Here is a 15,014-nt window from a genome sequence, read left to right as displayed (position 1 = left end):
CTTTAACACCAATTTTATCCTCTTAATGGAAACTTTTACTCATCAAAAAATCCTCATAACCCCCAGTAAATGTTTACAGAAGAGACCAAATATGGATTGGTGGAACTTAGTGTACAGGCCTACTTAGTGCATCATTAGACAAAGCTCTCTTAGCAGCAAGACTGTGAACTGCATTTGCAGGCTCTTCATTCTTTCATTCCTGAAAGAAGAATATATTGTTTGCTCTGTTCTTAGGTTAAAATGGCCAAATCTAAGTCTGTGAAGAATTTCCATGTCAATTCAGCTGTTATGGTTTGGTGAAAAAAGTGTGGACTTAAAAATTTTTATCATTAAATTCAATGAGTTTTCACTGGCTTGGCATGCATGATAGATAAAAGACACCTGAATTTGTTTCCTGCCCAGAGACTGAGTTTCATGCAATGGTCTCCTATAACATTTGACATTCTGTGATCTTGGGAAAACAAGATGGGTATTTGAAAAGCTCTGAGATTTTATGAGTTTTCTAAGGAGTTATATCATAAAATGTATTTCTCTTATTCCAGAATTAGACTCCGGTTATGTTTCAAGTCTCTATTCAAGTCCCATGATGTTATTAGAACTACTATCAATGCATCTTGGAAAAAAAAAACCTTTCAAAGATGATAGTAGTCCATATTCTCTTCTTTAAAAGCTTTTTTTTTTTTTTCTTTTCTTCTAATTAGAAAAAAAGTGAATTAATATTAAAGAAATAGCATATTAGCTTGAAAAATTTGTTTGATTTAAAGCTATTGGAAGCAGATTTTTTATATGAATAAAGAATATTTAAAAAAATAGTATATGGCTCTGCTTGAACAGCTTGCTGTAATGTCAGAGAGTTTTTAGAAAACACAGCCAGCAGAAACCTTCTAGGCTGTAAATCCAATCCCCTGCTACAATTAGTAACCATAGGTTATAATCCTTTTCATAAATATAATATTTTTGAGTCTAAATTTTATTTGCATTCAGACTTAACAGTCTCCAGTAGAGCCCTATGCTGTCCTCCACCTCCAATATTGTTTAATTTTTTGTCTTATTTCCATCCTAAAATTATATACAGTTAATTCTTACCCATATATTCTGGAGCCTTGTTCTTAATTTTGAATAGCTATTCTCATTTCTGATATATATTCCTGGGTATATTTATAGAGAACAATTATGTCTTCTGGAATTAGTACTTTTAAAATAGATATCCCACTAATTGGCTTCTTATTTAATGCAAATTGGAAAGGGCTGGAGGCCCCCTCTAGCCTGGACAACTAAGTGAGATTTTTCTAGCTTTAAAGGGCTCTCTCTGCTTTTCTGACCTTATATCCTGTAGAAGCAGATGCTAAGGGGATACAGGCAGAGAAGATGAAAGTAGTATCCTTAGCTGCCAGTGCTGGTAAGAGTTAGGCTGTTATCTACTCATTACACCCATAATACTGTGGTTTTATGTTCTGTCATTCAGGAAAATGTGTACTTTTCTTTGCCTTCTTTTTCCATTGGTATTTGAGAAACTCTATATAAGTGCTGAACTAGTCTAACTCTGAACACCTGCATTAAAACATACTCATATCTTAAAATGTGTATGTTTTACTGTGTATGTGTCCCTGCTGATGGCAGGGAGGTTGTAACTAGATGGTCTTAAGGTTCTTTCCAACCATGACTATTCTATGATTCTAAAAGGAAAACAAAAATATCATCTTTGTCTGCTACAATTACAGTTTCCAAAAGACATTAGATAAACAGAATAAGACAAAAACCATAAAACTGAATTCCTATCTATTTTTTAGAATTCCTGTCAATTTCATTGATTTTCAAAGCACCATTTCTTAGTGCTTTTCAAAGGCTGTTGCATACTTTTCCCTGCTCTAGAAAAGGAGGAGGAAGGTGTATTAACAGGTGTTAAGTATTACATGTTCCTACAGTTGATACTTCACATCAGGATTATAACTGGATAACTGCAGTCTAACAAAGTGCAAAACTACATGTCAGACTTACAAGGAACAGAAGTAGAGAACAAGCTTCGAGCCAAGCTGCCTCTACCACCTTGCTAACCATTTTACAAACACAACTACAGGTCCCTTACTGGGGCTGAGAAAACCTTAGAAGAGGCTCAGATGGTGAAATGTCTCCTCTTCCCATATCTTCCCTGTGAAGGTCATAAGAGTAACTGCATTCTGTTGTGTGGATTTCTCACCTGTGTAAGAAAAGTTCATCTGTCTCAATTTGGGAATGAAGCTCAAAAGAGTTGAGAGCACTGCTGCTTCTAAGTAGGAAAACTCAAGAGGGTGTTGGAGTTCATCTTTTCCTATAGCTCTAGGTTCAGTTTAATATTCTAGTTCACCAGAAGTGTGTGTGAATAATTTCAACCTTTCAAAAGGAAAAGAAGGACATCACAGAAACTCCTACTTGCAAGGTTGTTGCCCAACAGCATATAAGAAAAACTTAGTGATGCATGGTTTCAAAAGGAAGGAGCTTAAATTAGCAAGACTACTGTGAATGTGTGGTTCACAGAATTACATTACATTAAATAATTATAACTAAATTAGCCGCAGTTATTTTTTGTCTCTCTGAAAGCACTGTTGCCTGCACCTGAGAGGATTTGTGTCCATATCCTTTTTCAAATCTCTGCTCACCGTATCTTGTGTGTTTCTTCTAAATTGGAGGTCATCTGAGCAAATATTCATATTTAATGTTTCAAAGGGTTAGAAATGTGACGAAAATTCTGATCTATCTATTGAAGGCAAAAGTCTATAACAATTCAATAAAGTCAGTAAAATCTTTGAAAGTAAACAGCATGCATTAATGCTCAGCATCACTGAACTGTTGACTCTTGGTCACCCAAAGCTTAATCAGCTTTTGTTTTCACAGGAGAAACACCAATTAAGGTTTGGGTTTGGGGGTTTTGTGTTGTTTTTTTTTTTTCTTTTTTCTCATAAGAGGTATTTGTGGTTTGCTGCCAACACTAGCAAAACTGCACAAATAGATACATTGCACTAGGATCATATCTGGAGCCGGTGAGGGGAGAGCTGCTTACAACATGCATTTTTATAACATGCTATAAAAGCGATGTGATTTGGACTTGCTGACACTGAACTCCTTTATCACAGCCAACCAGGTATTGCAAAACAAATAGTAGAGTGTGGTTTTGTTTGCTACACAGAATTTATATATACTTACTGCTGTTCTGTCTCATCCAGGAATTTAAATTGATAAAATGTGTGATTGGAACTACCACAGAGATTACAAACATTCAGTGCTTTCTTTTCCTCTTTGTTTCTCTTCCCATTGGTTCATTAGATGTGTTATCCGTGTGAGATTAAGAAATACTGGCTTTTGTTAAAAATGTGGTAATAAATATTGTCACAACTCTTCCAGGTGCATTTGGGGTTTTCAGTGATGAAGCTGTCACTTTAGAGGAAGTAGTATGAAAGGAGTCTTTCTCTAAATTGTATTCATTTTGTCAAGTTTTTCTGTTTGCTTCCTGCACTGATTCTGTAATGGAGACAGACGTTACATTTATTTTATGCTTCTCTTGGCAGTTTCTTATCATTTGTGATTTTGATTTATAGTGTTGTTCTTATATAATTCAGTAAGGGATAGCTGCCATAAAGTGTTTTAGGTGGTTGATTGTGGGCAAGGACATTTAATGTTCAAAATGTTTCTCTCTGGGGTGACTTGAATAGCCATTTAAGTTTTACAAATTATGATCTGTAATTTAAATCACATGGACCGGGGAATAATACAATATTGAGTATATAGATTTCCTATGTGGTACCTCTGCTCTACCTCTGTAATTAATATAATTTATATTTGGATAATGACATTTGCTGTTGTTAGCAGTCATTACTGCACTTTCTGCTAATGCTAATGGATTTCTTTTCAAGGATATGCAAGTATGCATTAGTTTATAGATTGGATCAAGTCAGCAAAGGCATGTCCCTCCTTACCTAAAATGGTCAGATAGGTTTTCCTCCCTAGAAATCACATATCTGCCAAAACCATTTAGTCAGTGGAAGATGTTTTTATTGTCAAAGACAAAAAAAAACTAACACATGTGAGTAAAAATCGTCTGATGATGAGTACAGAGGTGGGATTTATAGCTGCTGGGCCAGAAAAGTGTAGAATGAAAAGTCATTAGAAAGGCCAATTCTAGACTTATAAAAAGAAAAAATGTTTTATTTTCTCCCCTTCTTTTTTAAAAAAATCTTCAGTATGTCATAATATAGATAGATTTATGTTGATCTACTTTTTGTGGATTTCTTCTTGTTGAGGTCTTCATTCCCATGGCCAGTTTGAGTAGGTTGATCTTTCTAGTATCTCTCTGTTCTATACATTAGAACCTTTGCTGTCCAAAGGGAGATGGAGTAAACCATGACTCCTGTAATTCTGTGCTTTCTATCTTCTGGTGTGGCATGTGATTATAGCCTGCACAGCCGAGCACTTCTTTTGACAGCATTCATATTTCCAGTTAGAGTAGGGGACCTACCTGTTACTGGAATAGTAGCAGTCTTAGTTGCCTGTTCTGTGCTCCAATTCTCTGGTTTAATGATTCTTTATTTCAGCACATCAAAATCTCTTCTTAGAGACCCTTTTCTCATTAATGGACTGAACTGGGAGACATCTGAAGCTGCATGATCATTCTAGTTTTTTATCCTGTTTTCCTCACGTGGTTATCATCTTCCTGATAGGATCTGTCAGATACTACTTACTAGACCCAATAAGTGAGGGATTAGAACTGACAGAGGATGAAATGCACTTAAACACTGTGCATTGGCTGGTCACAACCATAGGGATGGAGAGTGGTGGCTGCTGTAAACAGTGAATTAAAAGATAACAGAATCTTTGTTTAATCACTGATCCTTACATGTGGTTTGAGGACTTCTCTAACATGGGTAGAGTGAGATTCACGGCTGAGAGACAGAGATGCCTGCTTTGTTAGCAAGCATGTATGGCTAAAGACTTCTGAAGGGAACTGGATTGATGTTCCCAGATTGCAAGGTTAATTGTTGATTATGTTTTTTTGTGTTTTCTTAAATAGTTTTTAGAGACTTTGATAGCTGAATATTGGAATAATGTTGTTTGGCCTTTGCTACTGAGAATAAGTGGGAAGGATGGTAGGTGGACAGGCAGAGAGACGAGAGTGGCAAATGTGTGCCTTGTGCTAGCTACATTTTAAAGGTAGTGGTTCGTACCATAAAGTTGTTTCCTCCTCTCCTTTTTCACTTATGTGTTCACCATTTATTTTTGTTCATCTTTGGTCTTTAAAGAATTCTTTATTTTAAATTGTAGTTTTGCCCCTTAAATACTGGCACCAGGTTGGTACACATGATTTACCTGGCACTGTAGGAGACATTAAATTTCCATTCAAGCGTGCATTGCTCTAGGTCAAGCACAATGGTAGTCCTTTGGATGTAAACAGCAGAGAAACTTTTCTTTTTTCATTTTTTTTTTTTTATTTGGGATTCCAGTAGGCTTTTTGGAAGTTGCTGCAGGTGCTCTTTATTGGTGTTTGAGAAGGAGAAGAAACTTAAGACAAAAGGAGGGCTGGGTGTCTTCTAGTCTGGAATCAAAAGAGGACATAGAGTATATGTCCATATCTTCTTATGACTCATTCATGCCAACAGTTTACCAGAGACCTCTGCTGTGTCAGAGTAGTCTAGTAAAACCATCCCAAACTATTAAGATGGGGGCATAAGTTGAATGTCCCAGACAACTTGCTCTGTGAGGGTTTTGAAGTTCATGAATTGCTTTAACTGGTGTCTGATCTTTCAAGGATGGAAATATAGTCTTGAAACTAACAATGACTTGAATTTACTGTGGTTACTTATTGGTAAGAAAGATGTGCAGAGAGGCATCACATATATATGGAGAGATAGCTGGATAGTCCCAGTTAAGTGTTGCTGGGAAGAAAGTTTTGGAAAGGAGAGGGTAGGAGTACTTAAGGACATAGAACCGTAAACCCATAGAATAAGCTAGGTTGGAAGAGACCTTTAAGATCTTCAAGTCTAACCATTAACCCAGGACTGGCAAGACCACCACTAACCAATGGCACTGAGGGCCTCATTCACACAGCATTTGAATACTTCTCAGGACTGTGATTCCACTTCTGTCTTGGGCAGCCTGTTCCAGTGCCTGATCACCCTCTCAGTGAAGAAATTTTTCCTAATATCTAGCCTAAACCTCCCCTGGCACAGCCTGAGGCTGTTACTTCTTGTCCTATTGCTTGTTAATTGGGAGAAGAGACCAACCCCCACCTCACTACAACCTCCTTTCAGGTAGCTGTAGAGAGTGATAAGGTCCCCCCTGAGCCTTCTCTTCTCCAGGCTAGACAACCCAGTTCCCTCAGCTTTTTCTCCAAAGACTTGTGCTCCAGCACCTTCACCAGCATCATTGCCCTTCTCTGGATCCTCCCCAGCACCTCAATGTCTCACAGTGAGGGGCCCAGAACTAAGCACAGTATTCGAGGTGCTGCCTCACCAGTGCAAAGTGTACTTTATGAGGTCTGTGTTTAGAAGGATGAAAAGAGAGAGAAAACAGGGATTCGACAGATTTTGTTCATGAAAGACATCAGGCCACATTTCTAAGCAGCTCTGCTAATTACAGTGGCAATTTGAATGTTCATACTGGATGGTATTAATCACATTTCAGGAAAGCTTTGCTATCCCAGTTTGAGGCTACGAGGCTTGGTTACTGTTCTTGATCTTATTCCTGATAGTGAACATTGATACTGAATTCCATGAGACAACTCTTGTAAGACCAGACTGGACATCAGCCTTGGTTTCCATAGACTTATATGGACATGCATTTCCATGTTCAACCCCACTAAAATTATTGGCCTATCATGCCTGTTGTGGGGATTTTTTTCTTTGTTTCTTAAAAAAAAAACATAACCATTTCACCTTAAATAAATCCATAAAAACTTTGATTTAATTTCATTTTTGGTGGTTTTATATTTCTTTTTACTTGCCCTTTTAACATAATGTTATCAAAATTGTTGTTGATTACTCGCAGAGCATACCCCTGGTGACCAAGGTAATTTTAACAATAAGTTCAGTGGGTCCAGAATCAAGTCTTTAGTGAATAAATAATTTTACTTTCAAACACAGTCTTTCAACACTCTGGAAATATTCTACTGTCAAAGACTTGTATTCCTCACTTCCATTAATATTCATTAAGAACTGAAAGAAACATGTATTAAATTCCACTGGGATTTGGCTTCTACTTTTGTGTTCTCACTGAAGTTTCTTTTAATGTATTCTGAGAAGTCTTTGGTAACCTTTATGCTCTTTAGTCGTGTTCAAGCTTTTATACTTCTTCCTCCACAAAAATCACTGTCTGGTTCTGAATGTATTTTTGTTGATTTCTGTCATATTGTGGACCTCTTTCTAGCTTATTGAGACAGTGAATCTTCTGTTCATCTTGAATGAAAGCTGGTACAGAAAATTGGACACATTCACCAGGGTAATTGCATCTATTTGCAGTTCAACTTCCAGTGGTTTTGTTGCAGTGAGAGAATTGAGATATGGTGACAGTGTTAGGCTTTTTGACGCAAAGCTGCCTGAGACTCAAATATGATGCATTCAATTAATTTCTCTTTTTCTGGCAAAGAGAAGACTTGCAGTAAAGATACTTGTTTTCTCATCTACCATCATCTAGACTTAACTGTTTTTTTCTTCCATCTTTTATATTAAAATTTTGCCCGCAATTATGCTGTACTTATATTGTCTTTAAAAAGCCTTGCAAATGATTCCCCTTTCTGGAACTATTATACACTAAGAAATATATTGAAATGCCATCTTAACAGCTTCAAGAAAATGTAAATGTGGTGCCCAAATTAACTTATACATTGTTGTCAAGTAATTTACAGGGTAAATTTCTGATTTTATAAGATATTCTTTTTATTGAATTGATCTTTGAAAGTTCTAGTTCTGATGTTTCTTGACTGACCTTAGTTTCCCACATGATTTATTGACAAACAGATGAATACATAAATCAGGGAAAACCCATTTTCATACCCTATACTGGTATGATGGAGTACAAAAAGGAGCACTACTGTATTTCTGTGAAGACTGCAAGTAAAATAGCTTATATGGTACAGATCTATACCATCAGAAATAGATATGCTTTTCAAGTTACTCTGATAGTGGCAGATTATGTTTTGTTGGTGGAAAATTAGTTACCAAAACCCTCGAATCTTCAAATATAAATCTGTGATGAAATCTTGAGTGAAGATCACATCTTTCAGCTTTATTTGCTGATGTCAATGACAGAGATTACATGAGTTTTCAAGCAGATGGAATTCAAGCATCCTGAAGTGTCATCAGCAAATAAAGATATACAATTTTTGCCACGAAGCTCCAGCCCAGGTTTTGAGTGGAGTATTTTAAATGATTTGGTTTCAGAATTCATATGAAAGCCTTAATGAAGATCTTGGTAGCAGTGGTACTTTAAAATTATAAAATATCAGAAGTAGAATAATATCTACACATTCACAGAAAGGTGTTTATTGTGGCAATTAAAGAGAAATTTAGAATAAGCTGTTTGAAATTTAACCAAGATGCTGAAATTAATACAGCATAGGCTTTTTTGGTATTGATAAAGCAGTGTTCAACGACAAATGTCTCTTTAATCCACAAGCTGTTCAGATAATAGCATAAAAAGTAATTGCAAGCCCTTTCTACCAAACCTCACTCTTAGTCTCCTTCTGGCCTTATCAGTCTTGCACTGTGAGCTACATGGTGACACAAATTTGCTGGACAATAATGAGAGCTTTCAGCTTGTTGACTGCAGTACTTTCCTGGGAGATGAGAGATGTGGTCTTATTTCTCCTCAAGCTGCAGAGAATGCTCCTCTGTGTTATAAAAGTAAAAGCATGAAGCAGCTGAATTGCCCAAAAGAAAAACCCAAAGGCAGCCAAGTGCAGGAATGGGTCCAGGCTGTGAATCCCTAACACAGAAATAAGACCAGTCTGAGGAAGAGGGGGATTTCAGACATGCCTCTGTCTTTATAAGTGTCTAGGTATTAGGAAGGTTGCTGAGATTTGCTGATTTTTCGCTCACCTTAATAAAGAAACAAAGTGCCTAAGTTTGGGGGTTAAGGATTTAATTCCCAGGCAGATGCTTAAAAGTTAGCTATGGCAGCACAGAAATTCCTTGTGAATTATGGCCTGAGAGCTTACTCACACAGTTCACAAAGTTCCTGACCTCCATATTCTTATATGTTTCTGTGAAAAATCAAAATATTCAGTGCTGAATTTTGTTGAACACTTCAGAACACTGAATGTTGCAGAAGAAAATACGTGTGATAATATATTTGATAAATTTATAAATTTGACGTCCTAAAAACCTGTTCATCAGGGATAGTTCTATAGATAGGTAAGTCACATGGTATGGGGGGGTGGGGAATCAAAAGAGAGAAAACTTTTTCCATTTCAGAATATGAAATATGCCATGAAGGGTAAAGCAAAATGCTTTTGCAGTAATTAGGGTTAATCCACAAGCTGTTCAGATAATAACATAAAAAGTAATTGCAAGCCCTATCTACCAAACCTCACTCTTAGTGATAACCCTGGTGGTTAAGGTCCAAAAAGAATTTGAATTTCTCTTTCCCTGCCAAAGGAGGTGTCTGGAGCCCAGTACAAGTTCTATTGTTGACATATGGTGCAGAGAATGAGAGGTAAATGAAGAGATTCCATTGGGCAATCACAAAACATGTTTCTTTTATAGATGTTAGGGATCTGTGGGGATTTTTTGCGCCTTTTTAATAGACATTTCTTTTTAAAAATCTAAGTGTGCTAAATAAATGTTGAAGAGTTTACAAATACACAATTTACCATCACAGATGAAAGACTGGGCATGCTAGTTGTGTTTAAATGTTCTTGAAGTTAGTAACCACCCTTGTCTTAGCAGCTTGTAGCCCTAGCATGCTAAAAATGTAGCCCTGAGAAAGGAAGAAAATATTGTCAGGACTCTGAGGGCACCAGTGGGCTTTTCTGCCCCAATCTCCCTGTGCCCAAGGGTCCAGGAGACCCATTTTTGCTCAGACCAGTCCCCCAGTCCTGGTGGTTACTGGTCACTCCAGTGCCCAGCCCTGTTTCCTCACTTTGTACCTGGACTTTCTGGATTGATCTTGGACCTAATTCGTAACATTGCATCTGTCTGAAGTTGCAGTCTGAAGTCTGAGTTACAAACATGAATCATTCTGAATAATCAGAGAAACAGGAGTGTGTTTAAGGGTCTTCAGGAGGAAGGAGGACTGCACGTTGTCCTAAATGTGTGTCACAACTGAAGAGCTGAAAGCACAGAAACAGTGGGCTGTAGCTCTGTCTGTGAGCACAAAGGGAAGTGAAGCAGCTGGGAGGCGTGGGTGTCAGAGTCAAAAGGCATGGCAATTTCAGACAGGCTTTTTCATCCACCTGAAAAGGTGTCAGAACCCCACAGCTTACAAATCCCAACCTGGGTACATGGTGTTACTGCAGAAGAACAATCTGTGGGCCTTGTGATATCCTTGTTGGAAAGCTAGAGAAGAAGATGACAAAGCTATTGCAGGCAAACATCAGAAGTAGGCATAGTCTATTAATCTACATATATTTATTTTCTTTAGTATCATAAAATACATCATGCGAAATGATTCACACCTGCAAGTGGGGAGTAGCAGTTTATCAATCTGAAACTTGGGTCAGTATTCTCAGGCTTCTGAATAGGAGTTTGAGACCCTTTTTTACTGACTTGTTGAGTAAAATTGGTTTTGCTACCTGTAGACAAAGAATAGCATACCTCATGGTATGATGGCTACTGCTCTGAAGTGGTTTTTATTATTAATTCCAAGATGGAAAATTCTGAGAATTTCCCCATGCTCTTATGTGAATGATACTTGAAGGTAGTGGTCTAGAAGCCATGGGTTATCACAATATGAGGGAATTCAGTTCTATCACTCATTTTGAACAAATGAATGACTTTTGTCAATATTTTGACATTGTCAACAGTCATTGATATTTTTGTTTTGGCAAGTGCTTTACCTACATAATTCTCTTATTTACTAATGATTGGAGAAAAATAACTTTTACAGCTAAACCCAGGACAATTACCATGTTAAGTAGATGATTTTCACTAGTCTTAAAAGGAGCATGCTTTAGTTGTGCCACAATATGGCCTGAAATGTTGCTAAAAAAAAAGAATACATACATCTAACCTAGAAACTTGTGTTTGTATCCTCAGTACTGGAGATAGGTAAAATTGTTTTCTCTATTTCCATCATGCTATCACGCTTAGCCATTATAAGGCTTTTGTACTCTTGAGCGATAAATCAAATCCCAGTAAATGCCCACAACATATTGTCACTTCCCTCTTTATCCTCTCCTTCTTTCTCCTTGCTAAGAAGTTAGTGGATATAAAGCAGGTGCTTCCTTCCTTCAGGAGCAGACACCAACCTAGATAACTTCACAGGATGAAGCTGTTTCCCCTTCACTCAAAAATACTGGTGGCAACAAATCACACCATGCTCTGTCAAATGACATCCATGTGTAAAAGGTTACAATACTATTTGTTTTTTTTATAAGAGTTCAGGAGAAATTGAACAGTTATTTATTAAGCAAATATTTTTAAAAATATAATTATTAAACCAAGTGGTATGCATGTAGAAATTTAAAACCTCATGGCTACAACATAGCTTATGAGCTTAATATATTTCATGATGTGCGATCTTTTGTAGATTTGTATTCAGATTTCTGTATCAAGGAAAGAATACGGTAATTGAAGAATGCTAAGGAAGAGTGAATGAAATGTAGTTTTCTGTTCTATTATGTGGTGCCATTATCACAAGAAACTAGGAAGGAAGTGAAGAAAATCAGTAAGAAAGCAATATCAAGTTATTCTACTCACATTGGATTATTGAAGCTATTCAGCTGTCATTATGGGGAGCCTGACAATGTGATTTACAGGAAGTTGCACCATAAACTAACAAGGAACTTCCCTCTGCAGAAGATATCTATATCATAATATGAGAATGTACAGAATAATTCTGTTTATATAAGTTCAGCATGAATGAAGCACAAAGCTTGGCATGCCCATATGGATGTGATGCTGCACTGGAAGAGAGCTATGGGAACCTTAGCAAATACTCAGTTCCTCCATACATTGCTTCAGGAGATCCAAGTTTAAAGAATGTGCTTCCATAGAAGATATATGGATTATTCTGAGAACAGTATTGAAGAGGTGCTTTGGAGACTGTTCATAGCTAGAAAACCTCTTTTGTATGTGCCATTACCTAGCAGTGGAAAGCTCACATGAATATCAGTGGTGCTTGTTTTACAGTGGGGATCAACACTACTTCTTCCTAGTTTGGTTTGTTTTGGTTTGGGTTTTTTTGTAGTTTGGTTTTTTTGTTGGGTTTGGTTTTGTTTTTTTTTTTCTAGTTTGTATTTTCTTTGAGATTTTTTTCAAATAAAACCTGTTCCCTCTAGTGTCTTTTTTTCATATTTTTGATCGCATTTCATGGTACTCTGTGTTCCAGTTTATCCTGGGATTTTCCTGGTGCTGCAGAGCCAAATGCAGTGTTGTGCTTCCCATCAGAGCCATCTGGGGACTTGCTGCAAAGGGGACTGTTCTGTCAGGGATGCTGTTGGCTGTATTCATATTCTTGTGTGTGTATGTGCATCTCAAAGTATTAGTACACCATTTCATGCCCACTGGAGATGTTATCTGCTTTGATTACTAAGAAAGCAACTATTTGTCTTGTATAGCAGCAATTTTTCCTCAAAAATATATGCAACACTTCTTCAAAAAGAAAGGAATATCTTTCAAGCAAAAAATTAAATACTTATGAAGAGGTGTTTTTTAAGATTTTCAGCATGCAGTTTCTATTAATTCTGACTGTTATCCAAACTAGTCAACATACAGCTGTTGCAAATTAACTTCCTTGTTAAGACAAAATGATAAGTGAAGCATCAAAAAAAATTGCAAATGGATAAGATTAGGATCTTTTGCTCTCAAGAGAAATAAAATATCAGAAATTGCATGGCATCCTGCTTTTCAGTTGCTGTTTTGAGAAAGATGCAAAAAAATTAGTTTATAACAGCGTCTGATTTCTGAAATTCATTTTGTGTATTTAGCCTCAGTTTTCTTTTTTTCCCACCATTTATTGATAAACATGATGAGTTTTTCTTGAGAAAAAAACCTCAACCATTCTGTGATTCCATTCTAGCATTTCACGATATGCTTGGAAGGAAGGAATGCCATCCAGAGGGACCTTGACACGCTTATGAGGTGGGCTGATGCCAACCTCATGAAGTTTAACCATGACAAGTGCAAGGTCCTGCACCTGGGTCGGAGCAATCCCAGGCACAGCTACAGGATGGACAAAAAGGAAATTCAGTGCAGCCCTACAGAGAAGGACTTGGGGGTGTTGGTCAATGAGAAAATGAACATGAGCCGGCTTCAGTGAGCGCTTGCAGCCCAGAAAGCCAACTGTATCCTGGGCTGCATCAAAAGGAATGTGACCAGCAGGTCAAAGAAGGTGATCCTGCCCCTCTACTCTGCTCTCGTGAGACCTCACTTGAAGTATTGCGTGCAGTTCTGGTCTCCTCAACAGAAAAAGGACATGGAACTGTTGGAAGAAGTCCAGAGGAGGGCCACGAGGATGATCAAGGAACTAGAGCACCTCCCGTATGAAGACAGGCTGAGAAAGTTGGGGCTGTTGAGCCTGGAGAAGAGAAGGCTGCGTGGAGACCTCATAGCAGCCTTCCAGTATCTGAAGGGGGCCTACAGGGATGCTGGTGAGGGACTATTCCTTAGGGACTGTAGTGATAGGACAAGGGGTAACGGGTTAAAACTTAAACAGGGGATGTTTAGATTGGATATAAGGAAGAAATTCTTTACTGTTAGGGTGGTGAGGCACTGGAATGGGTTGCCCAGGGAGGTTGTGAATGCTCCATCCCTGGTGCTGTTCAAGGCCAGGTTGGATGAAGCCTTGGGTGAGATAGTTTAGTGTGGGGTGTCCTTGCCTATGGCTGGGGGGTTGGAACTACATGATCTTATGGTCCTTTCCAATCCTAACTATTCTATGATTCTATGACTCTATGATTGCCCTGGGCTTCATTTAGAAAATAAAACAAGCTATGCAGTATGCCCCAAAGCCAGGACAAAATTATTACTTGGTAACTGTTAGGGAGCAGGTAATAAGATCTAATTGTTTTGAAAGAAAATTTATGAGTTTATTTCCTTAAATGATTTTATTTACTTTGATGACTATCCCCTTTCTTTCATGAGTAGGATAAGAGGACTGACTCATGTAACAATATGCTACTAGACAGCAGCTCCTTTCTTGAGGTCTCTTGATATCAGAGGTCTCAGAGGTTAAATCCAGCTCCTAAATTTTTCTTGGTATAGGCATTAAAGCCAATGATGATGGGTATTGTTCCTAGAGAAAGTTCTCCATGCTTAAAGGCATTGTGTCCTTATTTTCTGACTGTCACTTAGTGTAATAAAGGATATTACATCTCCCTCCAAATCTTCCCTCCTGAGTAGTTTAGGAGCAGTTGCAGGATTTTGACCTAGTTTCATGGAACTTCTTGTCAGCAAAGTTATTTTCAGCTTTGCGAATGGCCTATATTCCACTTGACCTAAAACTAAGATGTGCAATATCCAAACTGGTCCAAGGCTACTGTGCTGCAAAGAGCTTCAAATCACTATTGGTTATATACTTACTAAGACTAAAGCTCTTTAAAAAGCAGTATATTCAGTAATGTTTTGCATTGTCAACATCCGTTTTCATCATAACATCATAACTGCTGTCTTCTAATGTAATTGAATGTGCTATAGTTTAATTATTTCAGCTAATAATCAAACTGAGTAACAATGGAAGAAGAAGCTGCACTGCATTTATTCTTGTTAATCTTGTTTTACTATAGTGTGTTATTAAACAATAAAATAATTGAGTGACAAAGAACAATTGTTCTTTTTTCAACATCTTTTTTCTTCTCCCTTTACTAGAGATCTTTTGAAAAAACTCTATGT

The sequence above is a fragment of the Melopsittacus undulatus genome, chromosome 3 (genome assembly GCF_012275295.1).
Source record: "Melopsittacus undulatus isolate bMelUnd1 chromosome 3, bMelUnd1.mat.Z, whole genome shotgun sequence".
Classification (NCBI taxonomy): Eukaryota; Metazoa; Chordata; class Aves; order Psittaciformes; family Psittaculidae; genus Melopsittacus; species Melopsittacus undulatus.
The sequence above is the reverse complement of the archived record's forward strand: the minus strand, read 5'-3'. Positions refer to the sequence as shown.